At 36.2% G+C, this 11513-nt stretch overlaps 1 long non-coding RNA gene across 1 annotated transcript; it reads left to right on the plus strand.

Annotated features, from left to right (window-relative positions):
• The first annotated feature begins 662 nt into the window (after positions 1-662).
• LOC146883666 (uncharacterized) lies at positions 663-11271 on the plus strand. The gene is made up of 5 exons (XR_014984363.1): positions 663-927; positions 1012-1069; positions 1395-1452; positions 10850-10890; positions 10973-11271. It is a non-coding gene; the product is annotated as an uncharacterized LOC146883666 (long non-coding RNA).
• Positions 11272-11513: the final 242 nt, after the last annotated feature.

Raw genomic sequence — 11513 nt, forward strand, 5'->3', positions numbered from 1 at the left:
ACTTTTTCATGCGTTTTTTTACAGGTTTTAACCCAGAAGTCGAATTTATTTTGAGTTTTCTCAACCGAACAACTCATCTTCTTCTTATATTTTCTGATATCTAACTTTTTGATGCGTTTTTTTAAAGGTTTAAAACCAGAAGTCGATTTTATTTAGAGTTTTCTCAACCGAACAACTCATTTCTTCTTATTTTTTGTCAGATCTATCTTTTTCATTCGTTTTTTCAGAGGTTTAAACCCAGAAGTCGTATTTATTTTAATTTTTCTCAAGCAAGCATCTCATTTTCTTCTTATATTTTGTCAGATCTAACTTTTTCATGCGTTTTTTTACAGGTAAGAACCCAGAAGTTGATTTTATTTTGAGTTTCTCAAGCGAACAACTCATTTTCTTCTTATATTTTGTCAGATCTAACTTTTTCATGCATTTTTTTACAGGTAAGAACACATAAGTCGATTTTATTTTGAGTTTTCTAAAGCAAACAATTCATTTTCTTCTTATTTTTTGTCAGATCTATCTTTTTCATGCGTTTTTTTACAGGTTTAAACCCATAAGTCGTTTTTATTTTGAGTTTTCTCAAGCGAACATCTATTTTTCTTCTTATATTTTGTCAGATCTAACTTTTTCATGTGTTTTTTACAGGTTTAAACCAGAAGTCGATTTTATTTTGAGTTTTCTCAACCGAACAACTCATTTTCTTCTTATATTTTGTCAGATCTAACTATTTGTTTCGTTTTTGTACAGGACTAATATGGTTCACTGCGACATATGGTTTTATTACGCAAATTTTGTTTTCATTTTGACCTTTCTCAAGCGAACAACTCATATTCTTCTTTTATTTTCTCAGATCTAACTATTTTTTTCCGATGATGGTATTTTCTAGGGTTGCTACATGTCTAATATGGTTCACTGCGACAGATTTAACATCAGGTTTATAAAAACTTTTTATCTAACTATTTTTGGCGTTTATGTACTTTGATCTAACTGTTTCTTATATTTTTCTTCTGTTTACAGGCTTCAAATCAAGATTTCAAACTGATTCAAGAGTCTTTTTCGCTGTACAACTTAATTGGTAAGTAATTTGTATCAAAATCTACCTTTTTATTTACCAATTTATCTGTATTTTTCCACCTTTTACAAGCAACCCGTTCATCTTCTTCATTTTTCTACCTTCAACTCTCTTGGTGTCATATTTTTTTTTCGTTCATGGTATTTTTTTAATAATGCATTTTATCAGCAAATCTCTTTATTGTTACCCGATTTACGTTTTTATTTGGACATTTTTCAAAGAGTTCATCATACACTATATTTTTTCAAAGTTCTACACCAAACAGAGTTAATCTAACTATTTTTTTCGTTTATCTACCTTGATCTAACTGTTTTTCTTCTGGATACAGGCTTCAAATCAAGATTTCAAAGTCATGCACGAGTCTTTTTCGTTGTACAACTTAACTGGTAAGTAATTTGTATCAAAATACCTTTTTCTTTACCAATTTATCTGTATTTTTTCACCTTTTACAAGCAAACCCTTCATCTTCTTCATTTTTCTACCTTAAACTCTGTTTGTGTCATTTTTTTTCATTAATGGTATTTTTTTAATAATGCACTGTATCACCAAATCTCTTTATTTTCACCCAATTTTTGTTTTTATTCGGACATTTTTCAAAGAGTTCTTCACATTTTTCCAATCACCGTTTACTCCATCAAAACCATTTTGTTTACAAAACGTTTTGTATTCCAACCCCTTCAAATACTGCTTCGAATTTTTTTCCAAATCAACCTGTCAATCAGTATTCAAACGCATTAAATTTTGCACTGCTCGAGATAATGATGAATAAACTGCTCCATCATTTGCCACTGCTCCATCATCTGCCACACGTTATAATTATTAAACTTTATTCTATTCCAATATTAAATACCCCTTCCTGAAAAAAATCAACATTAGTAAATTACATTAAATAATTCTTCTTATACTTTTACGACGCTTCATAATTCTTTTTTTTAAACGTATTATTTTTTAATTCGTATTTATTAACCTGTACTTTTACCAGTTCAGACTGTCCAGTATGTATGGATACTTCCAACAGCTATGACTTCTCCTATTCTTTTTATATATATATATTCCCTATGTTTACCAATTCAAAGTCAGACATCTGATTTTTCTACTGTTACCCATTTTCTTCTCTTACAATTTTACTTCATCACCAACCTATTCTCTTGCAATGGAATCCATGCCCACACCCACACTTATCCTTTTGCACTCCTGGGCAAAATTGAACAATTTCAAAACTTTTTTCTGAGGTCTTTTATTCCATATTTTCAGTGGATTAAAGAAATGAATACCAATGTCAATATGTTTTATTGAAAACAGAAACTTTTTTTTAAATAAAAACAAACAGAAAACAAAATTAGAAAAGGAAAAACAAAACAAATAGAAAACAAAAACAGAAAAGGGGGAAATCTCCCCACACCCCCACACTTTATCCATGCATTGTCCTCAATGTATTCAATATGTATAAAATGCAAAGAAAAAGTATGAAGTGTACTTACCTCCTTAAGGTGGAAGGTATGAGGGAGAAGTAGAGTTCATCCCATCCATCGTCTTATTCAGCATATCTTGATTTTCATTGAATATCCGAAGACGATGCCCATTAACTTTAAAAGTTCTTGCTGAAGATTCTTCCTTGATCTCCACTGCTCCATAAGGGAAGACTTCTGTAACAATGTATGGTCCTTCCCAAGTAGAACGCAACTTACCACTCATGTGACCAAGCTTGGATTTGTATAGTAACACCTTCTGGCCTACCTTGAAATCCTTTCTAGCCACAAGCTTTTGGTCATGGAACTTCTTGGTTTTCTCTTTGTAGAACTTTGAATTTTCATAGGCTGCTAGCCTAATCTCATCTAATTCTTGCAACTGAAGCTTTCGCTCATTTCCTGCTTCTTCCAAATCCAAGTTGCATGCTTTCACGGCCCAATAGGCCCGATGTTCAATCTCCACAGGTAGATGACAAGCCTTTCCAAAAACCACCCTGAAAGGTGACATACCTATAGGTGTTTTGTAGGTTGTCCTGTGTGCCCAAAGTGCTTCATCCAATCTTGTGGCCCAATCCTTTCGACTAGGCTTCACTACTTTCTCTAGTATCTTTTTAATCTCTCTGTTAGAGATCTCTGCTTGTCCATTGGTTTGGGGGTGATATGGTGTAGCAATGCGATGTGTCACCCCATACTTCTTCAACATGTTCTCAAGTAGCCTATTACAGAAATGAGTCCCCTGGTCACTGATGATGGCTCGTGGTATCCCAAATCTGCAGAAAATGTTAGACCTGACAAAACTCATAACAACTCGAGAATCATTAGTCCTTGTAGCTATGGCTTCCACCCATTTGGAGACATAGTCTACAGCAAGCAAAATATAAGAAAACCCAAAAGAAGGAGGAAAAGGACCCATAAAATCAATACCCCAAATATCAAATACCTCACAATATAGCATGGGTTGTTGAGGCATTTCATCCCTTCTTGTAATGGATCTGGCTGCCCTTTGGCACTGCTCACAATTTTCATATACCCTCTGTGCATCTTTAAAAATGGTAGGCCAATATAATCCACAATCCAACACCTTCCTACCTGTTCTTTGTGTGCCATAATGTCCACCAAAAGGAGATGAATGACAGAACTCAAGCACATGAGGTATCTCGATATCTGGAACACACCTCCTTATGACTTGGTCACTACCAATGCGCCATAAGATTGGGTCTTCCCAGATATAGTACTTTGCCTCACTTTTTAGCTTGATTCTTTCATATTTGGAGAAGGAAGGAGGAATAGCAGAAACAACCAAATAATTAACAATGTCAGCAAACCAAGGTTCAGGAAACATACCTTTCACAGCAGTCAATGCTAGGAGGACTTCATCAGGAAAGTCATCCTTAATAGGAATGTTATCATCTCCATTTTCAATCCTGCGAAGATGATCGGCTACTAAGTTATGTGCTCCACTTCTGTCTAGAATCTCAATGTCAAACTCTTGGAGTAGTAGCATCCATCTTATCAACCTTGGTTTCGAATCTGCTTTCTTCAGAAGGAATTTTAATGCTGCATGATCAGTATAAACAATTACCTTGGAACCAAGTATATACGGTCTGAATTTGTCCAAGGCAAACACAACAGCCAATAATTCCTTCTCAGTCGTGGTGTAGTTAGCCTGCGCTGTGTCCAACGTTCTGGAAGCATAATATATCACATGTGATAGCTTCCCATCTTTTTGTGCAAGCACCGCTCCTACTGCAAAGTTTGATGCATCACACATCAACTCGAACGGTAATGTCCAGTCAGGTGGCTGGATGATAGGAGTGGTGGTAAGTGCCTTTTTCAATGTATCAAACGCATCTTTGCACCTCTCTCCAAAGTCAAATACTACATCCTTTTGCAACAAGTTGGAGAGAGGGTTGGCTATCTTGCTGAAGTCCTTGATAAACCTCCTGTAAAATCCTGCATGTCCAAGAAAAGATCGAACCTCTTTCACAGAAGAGGGGTAAGGCAATTGTGAAATAATATCTATTTTAGCAGGATCTACATCTACCATTCTTGGAAACAACGTGACCTAAAACTATACCTTGTTCCACCATAAAATGACATTTTTCAAAATTTAGAACAAGGTTAGTTTCTTCACATCTCTCCAAGACTCTAGCAAGATTAGACAAGCAATGATCAAAAGATGAACCATATACACTAAAATCATCCATAAAAACCTCAATACAATGCTCCAACAAATCTGTAAAAATACTCATCATACATCGCTGAAATGTTCCAGGAGCATTGCAAAGGCCAAATGGCATTTTCCTATAAGCATATGTACCGAATGGACAAGTAAAAGTAGTTTTATGTTGATCCTCTGGGGCAATACAAATCTGAAAATACCCAGAGAATCCATCAAGAAAACAGTAATGAGACTTACCTGCCAATCGATCTAGCATCTGGTCCATGAATGGTAAAGGAAAGTGGTCCTTCCTGGTGGTCTGGTTTAGTCTTCTATAATCAATACAGACCCTCCAGCTATTCTGAATACGAGTAGGAATCAACTCGTTCTTCTCATTCTTGACCACGGTGATCCCAGATTTCTTGGGGACCACATGTACAGGACTCACCCAAGTGCTGTCAGAAATGGGATATATAATACCTGCTTGTAGCAACTTGGTGACTTCTTTCTTCACAACCTCCATCAGTTGAGGATTCAGTCTCCTCTGAGGTTGCCTCACTGGCTTAGCATCCTCCTCCAAGAGTATTCTGTGCATGCAGAAAGAAGGACTAATACCAGGAATATCTGCCAAAGTCCAGCCTATTGCTCGCTTGTGATCTTTGATAACCTGCAATAGCTTTTGTTCCTGCTCGTCAGTAAGCAAGGCAGATATAATAACAGGGAGTTTCCCATCCCTCTCAAGATAAACATATTTCAAATGAGATGGTAAAGGTTTCAACTCCAAAATGGGTGCCTGTTCCACAGATGGCAACATTTTACTGCCTAAGGTAATTTCAGCCACCTCAGCATCACACTTGGACGCCCCAGAGGTATCAAATAGTGACACCGCGTCCTCAACATCACCTGTTTTAAAATTTTATCTTTCGTCTAAAATTGAACCCGAAATATTCGAAAGAGAAAAATCCAAAGAAGAAGAAAAACCAGATAAAGTGTCCAAAAGTCCAAAAGCATAATTGTTCACTACATTACTCAATAAATCAATACAAAACAAAGAATGGTCTTCAATTGGGTGCTTCATGGCTTCTAGCACGTTGAACTGCACCTTCTCATCTCCTATCTCCATGGTCAAGGATCCTGCATGCACGTCTATCTTGGTACGTGTTGTCATCATGAATGGTCTTCCCAAGATGATTGTGGTTGAACTCATTCCTTCATCATCCTTCATATCCAAGATGTAGAAATCTGCAGGAAAAATTAACTTGTCCACACGGACAAGAACATCTTCTAGCACACCTGCAGGGTTAACTGTGCTACGGTTGGCCAATTGAATGACCACACCAGTAGACTTAAGAGGTCCAAGATGAAGTGAAGTAAAAACAGATAAAGGCATTACATTAATGGAAGCTCCTAAATCTAACATAGCATTGTCAAACTTAGTACTACCTATAATGCAGGGAACAGAAAACATACCTGGATCCTTACACTTTTGCGGCATTCTGACTGCAGGCTTCTTAATTAAGCTAGAGACATTTCTTCCCATGTTCACTACCTCTTTGTCCATAATACGCCTTTTATGTGTACATAATTCTTTGAGAAACTTGGCGTATTTAGGAATTTGTCTCACAGCATCCAACAAAGGAATGTTTATCTCCACTTTCTTGAAAGTATTCAGGATTTCTTTGTCTAACTCCTCCATCTTTTTAGTTTTTGGTTTCAAACGGTTTGGATAGGGAGGAGGAGGAGAATAAGGAGAAGAATTTTCAAAGGAAGTATTAGGGGATACCAACCTGGAGTTATCACTGGGTGCAGGCATCTCAGATGTTGCTTGTGTTGCTTCATCAGATCTTCCTCTTTCATCATTAGGTACAACTTCATTGTCCTTATCTTCATCTTCTTGGGCATCCCCAAGACCTTGTATTTGCTTACCCGATCTTAAAGTAATAGCACTTACATTTCTCGGGTTGATTACAGTTTGTGCAGGCAAATTGCTTGAGCCTTGTTGAGACTTCATCTGATTTAACTCATTTGCCATTTGTCCAATCTGATTTTGCAAATTTTGATTGGTTGCTTCCATCGTCTGTTTCAACTCATTGATTTGTCCCTTCATCATGTCAGCCATCATTTTCATCATTGCCTCCATGTTTGAATCACCAGAGGTTGCAGCTGGTTGTGGTTGTTGCCTATGTTGAGGTGGAACATAGACTTGTTGGTGTTGAGGCTATTGATTTCCCCATTTCTTGCTGGGATATTCCTTCCAATCTGGGTTGTACTTGTTGGAGGACAAATCATGGTTGTATTGCTGCCGAGGTGGTCTATTATTGCCATAGATGTTTGCAGCATATGCCTGAGGTTGTTCATTGTCTAACGTCCCTGTCTCTTTTAACATAGAACAAGCCTCTGTAGGATGATTAGTAGAAGCACAAATTCCACATAAAGTAGAAGGGATAGGCTTTTTCTGTAAGTCTGTCAAGGTCCTTACCATGGCTGCTAAGTCATCCAACTTCCCTTCTAATTTCTTGTGATCTGCAACATATGAAGCTTCTACTCCATGGGTTCCCTTCAATAGAGTTATAGAATTACTCCTTGTGGAAAATTGTTGATGGTTCGACGCCATAGTTTCAATCAATTGTCTTGCATTTGTTGGCGTTTTGTCCACCAATGACCCTCATCATTTGTCTATCCATGATACTCAATCCCTCATAAAAGTATTGAATGAGGAGATGCTCATTTATTTGGTGATGAGGACAGGAAGCACATAACTTTTTGAATCTCTCCCAATACTCGTGAAGACTTTCTCTTTCTTGTTGCCTTATCCCATAAATATCTTTGCGAATAGCAGCAACTCTAGATGCTGGAAAAAACTTTTCCAGAAATAATCTTTTCAGAGTCTCCCAGGTATTGATGGATCCTGGCGGAAGGCAGTATAACCAATTCTTAGCGGCATCTTGCAATGAGAATGGAAAAACGTTAAGCTTGATATGTTCCTCTGTCACTGTTGTAGGTCTCATGGATGAACAAACAACATGAAATTCCTTCAAATGATGGTATGGGTCTTCTCCTGCTAATCCATGGAATTTGGGTAAAAGATGGATTAACCCAGACTTAAGCTCACATTCTCCATCTGGATATTGGATGCACATGTTTTGTGTAATTGCTGCATCCGGTGAAGCCAATTCTCTTATTGTTCTTTCTTCCATTCTATCTTCTTGAATTTCTGGTTCAGGTGATGGATCAGAAGATATGTTAATCACCGGAGGTGATTCTAGCGGTACACTTTCAGTGGTAAGTTCAGATGATGATGGTGCTCCTTCAGTAGAACACCTGAGTTCAAGTCTCCTACGTGATTTACGCAAGTTCCTTTCAAGTTCTGAATCAAGTTGATAAAATTGACCCGGATTGGCCTGAGTCATGCACTATGCAAGTCCACCTGAAAGTGAAAGTGTTTCCCTGTGTGTTTTTTTTTTCTCTTCCTATTCTTGTTTTGGAGAAAGATTTCAAGAAAGAAATGAGTTAAGATGTCGTTAGGTCTACTCCCAGGAAAGAGAGGTGCGTCATAGTGGACAACTTAAATACCAAGTCTTTCCTAGACAGAGTTTTCCAAACTAGTCTCAAAAAATTTCTTAAAAGAAATTCTTAATCAAAACAAAAATAGAAATTTGCTTGGAATATATTAACAGAAAACTAGATACTACAAAATAACAAACTATATCAAACGTATATGCGTAAAATAAAAATAAAAAAATAAAATAAAATAAAATAAAATAAATAAATAAAAACAGAATCAAAATAAAAGAAATACTAACCGTATTCCCCGGCAACGGCGCCAAATTTGATATCGCTGTCGTTAGGCGATCAAATTACCACTACTTTAGCAACTTCAGTATTGCCAGTTTGTAGTGAAGAAAATAGTTAGGGTTAAGATAACCCTGAGTCGTCTCACAACGAATACGGAATTGATCTCAAATATTTGATTCAAAAATGCAATTAAAACTAGCAACTATAAAAAAAGGGGTTTTGATATGCAAAGAAAATGACACGGAAGATTGTAAACACAGTAATAGTAAATAGGTCAATTCCACTACTTTTTCTAAATAAGATTCTTCATTGGTTATCTAGAGATTATTGTTAAATTAATTATTGTTGTTGATTTACAAATAAATCAATGTAAAGACTCAATTCATTTGTTGGCATCCTCACTTTTAATCAAAGTACAGTCTCAATTAAAAGTGAGAATTGTTTAGATTGTCCATAGTAAATTTAATCAAAGTACAGTCTCAATTAATTTTACTATGCCTAATCATGTCTATTCCTTTGTTTCTTTACCAAATAGAAAACTTAATTAATCAAAGTAAAGTCTTGACTAATTTTAGTTAAAGTAATTACCTCTAATCAAATTAAAGTCTCAATTATTGGCAAAAACTTATTTAATCAAATGAAAGTTTCTAAACAAAATCAAAGTAAAGTCTCAATTTAATTTAAAAACCTTTTAACTCATATGATTATCATGCATGTAGATTTAAAATCATTATTTTCTATTCGATTAAGAAGCAAAGGACATAGATAAACAAAAACCACAACAATAATCAAAATAACAAAACATATAAATTCATCTAACCTCAGAATCCATTTAAGAAATTATAGTGGAATCAACCCTTAAAGCTTAGCCCTCCATGGCTTTGATGGAATACATGATAATATGATGAAAAGAAAATAAAAGAAAGAATGAGAGATGTGGTGGAGATGGTATCTGCCAAAACCAGAGAGTTCTAAGTGTCTAAGCTGTAAGCTGTAAAAATTGTCAGTCCCCTCTTCTGCTCCTTTAAGTCTCTTTATATAGGCTTCCACTGGACTTTGGGCTTTATCTGTCAGTTGCTAAAATCTTTTATTTTTATTTAATTAATTAGCAACTTAATTCCTGTCCAATTTCCAATTCTGCCCCTCTCATTTAACCATATTTGCAAAATTGACCAGAATTTGACCAGAGTTTGACCAATTTGACCAGAGTTGACCATTCAGTGTCCATTGAGAGGATGACACGTGGCAGCTCCTTCTCTCTCCCAAATTAGGGTTTCCGCTTGCTCACTCTCCTCCCTGGCTGCGCGGCTGACGGCGGCTGATGTTGTTTTCCGGCGTGGTGGTGTTCGTTGTTGCAGCGGTGGCTGTGCAACGATGGAGGCGAGAAGGAGCTGCTTCGCGTGAAGTGGCTGAACTGCGGTGGCTGCGCGATTCGTGGTGAGCGCGAGGTTCTGTGACGGCCGCGAATGGAGGAAGATGGTGGTGGCACGGCGAGGAGATGTGTGTACTGCAGAATTGTGGTGGTCGCGGACGATGGTGGTGCGGTGGCCGGCGAGGTTGGCGATTGGATGCGTGACGCAAGGTGATGCGTCGCGGTGGCCGGCGGCGAGATTGGTGGCTAGGGTGGCGGTGGCGGCTGCCATGGTGATGGAAGGAGAGGAGAAAATTAGGGTTAGGGTTTTGGGAGATGAAGATGATGACGTGGCAGAATCTGATTGGTTAATTTGGTGAGGTAGGGATTATGACACGTGGCGGCTTATGGTTGGCTAATCTTAAAAGGTGGGGATTGCCACATGGCATGATCTGGTTGAGTGGAGTTTAAGTGGTAGGAGGGGTGCAACTTAGTGAAAACTAGGGGTGCAGAACAGGTTTTTGTGGTCCACTTTAAAAGGGGTGTGCAAATAAAATCTGGGGGTGCATTTAGCTCCTGATTTATTCTTTTTCAGAATTTCTTGATTTTGGACTTATTTTGTAACTTTGAATATTTCAAAATCACATTATTAATTGACCAAAAATAAATTCCAGCTGCATTAACAAACGTTAAAATATCCAATAATATTTTATGCAACTAAAATCAATTTTTACGCCACTTTTACCAAACTTACTCAATAAATCCAATAATCACAAATCCTAATTAAATCAATCTTTAAGCACAGAAAATTCAATTAAATCCCCAAATTTAAATATTAAATGAGGGCAAAAATTTGAACTCATCAATTCCCTATGTTTACCAATTCAAAGTCAGACATCTGATTTTTCTACTATTACCCATTTTCTTCTCTTACAATTTTACTTCATCACCAACCTATTCTCTTGCAATGGAATCCATGCCCACACCACAATCCATACTTTCTTCAGAAATGGTTGGCAGATTCATTTCTATGTTTTTGAAAGACCAGGTATATTTTTTGATTCAAACTCATTTATTTTTGTTATTTATATTTATTTATTTCTTTATTCTTAACTTGCTAATATTTTAAGGACTTTGGACACGTCGACCGAGTGTTCATAATACGCTATTGGAAGGACCTTGCTGCTAAATGGATTGTTGTTGATTACCAAAGTAATGTTCACCATGTACTTACAACATGGATATTCACACTCCAATGATTACCCAAGACTAGAACCAACTAAGATCTTTCTACGGAGATCATCAACTCTTTGCAGAGGATCACCCTGAATTGTTTTTTAAAGTTGAAAGTGAAAGAACAAGCAGAGATATCAAAGTTCTTTATCTATTTTTTTGGTATTAAAGTTGAAAATTTTGTATGTAATTTTGTTTGAACTTCTTTATATATATATATATATATATATATATATATATATATATATATATATATATATATATATATATATATCAATATATAAGAAGATTTCAATTGGACTCTTATTTTGTATGCAGTTATTATATATCTCAATATAAAAGTTATATTTTATTCTCTTTTATTATATGTATTTTCCTTTTTTGTATTAGATTTTGTTCGACTTCATTTTAGTCAATATAAATTATTTTTAATTAGAA

The sequence above is a fragment of the Vigna unguiculata genome, chromosome 9 (genome assembly GCF_037176805.1).
Source record: "Vigna unguiculata cultivar grain cowpea cultivar isolate G323 ecotype 2 chromosome 9, ASM3717680v1, whole genome shotgun sequence".
Taxonomy (NCBI): domain Eukaryota; kingdom Viridiplantae; phylum Streptophyta; class Magnoliopsida; order Fabales; family Fabaceae; genus Vigna; species Vigna unguiculata.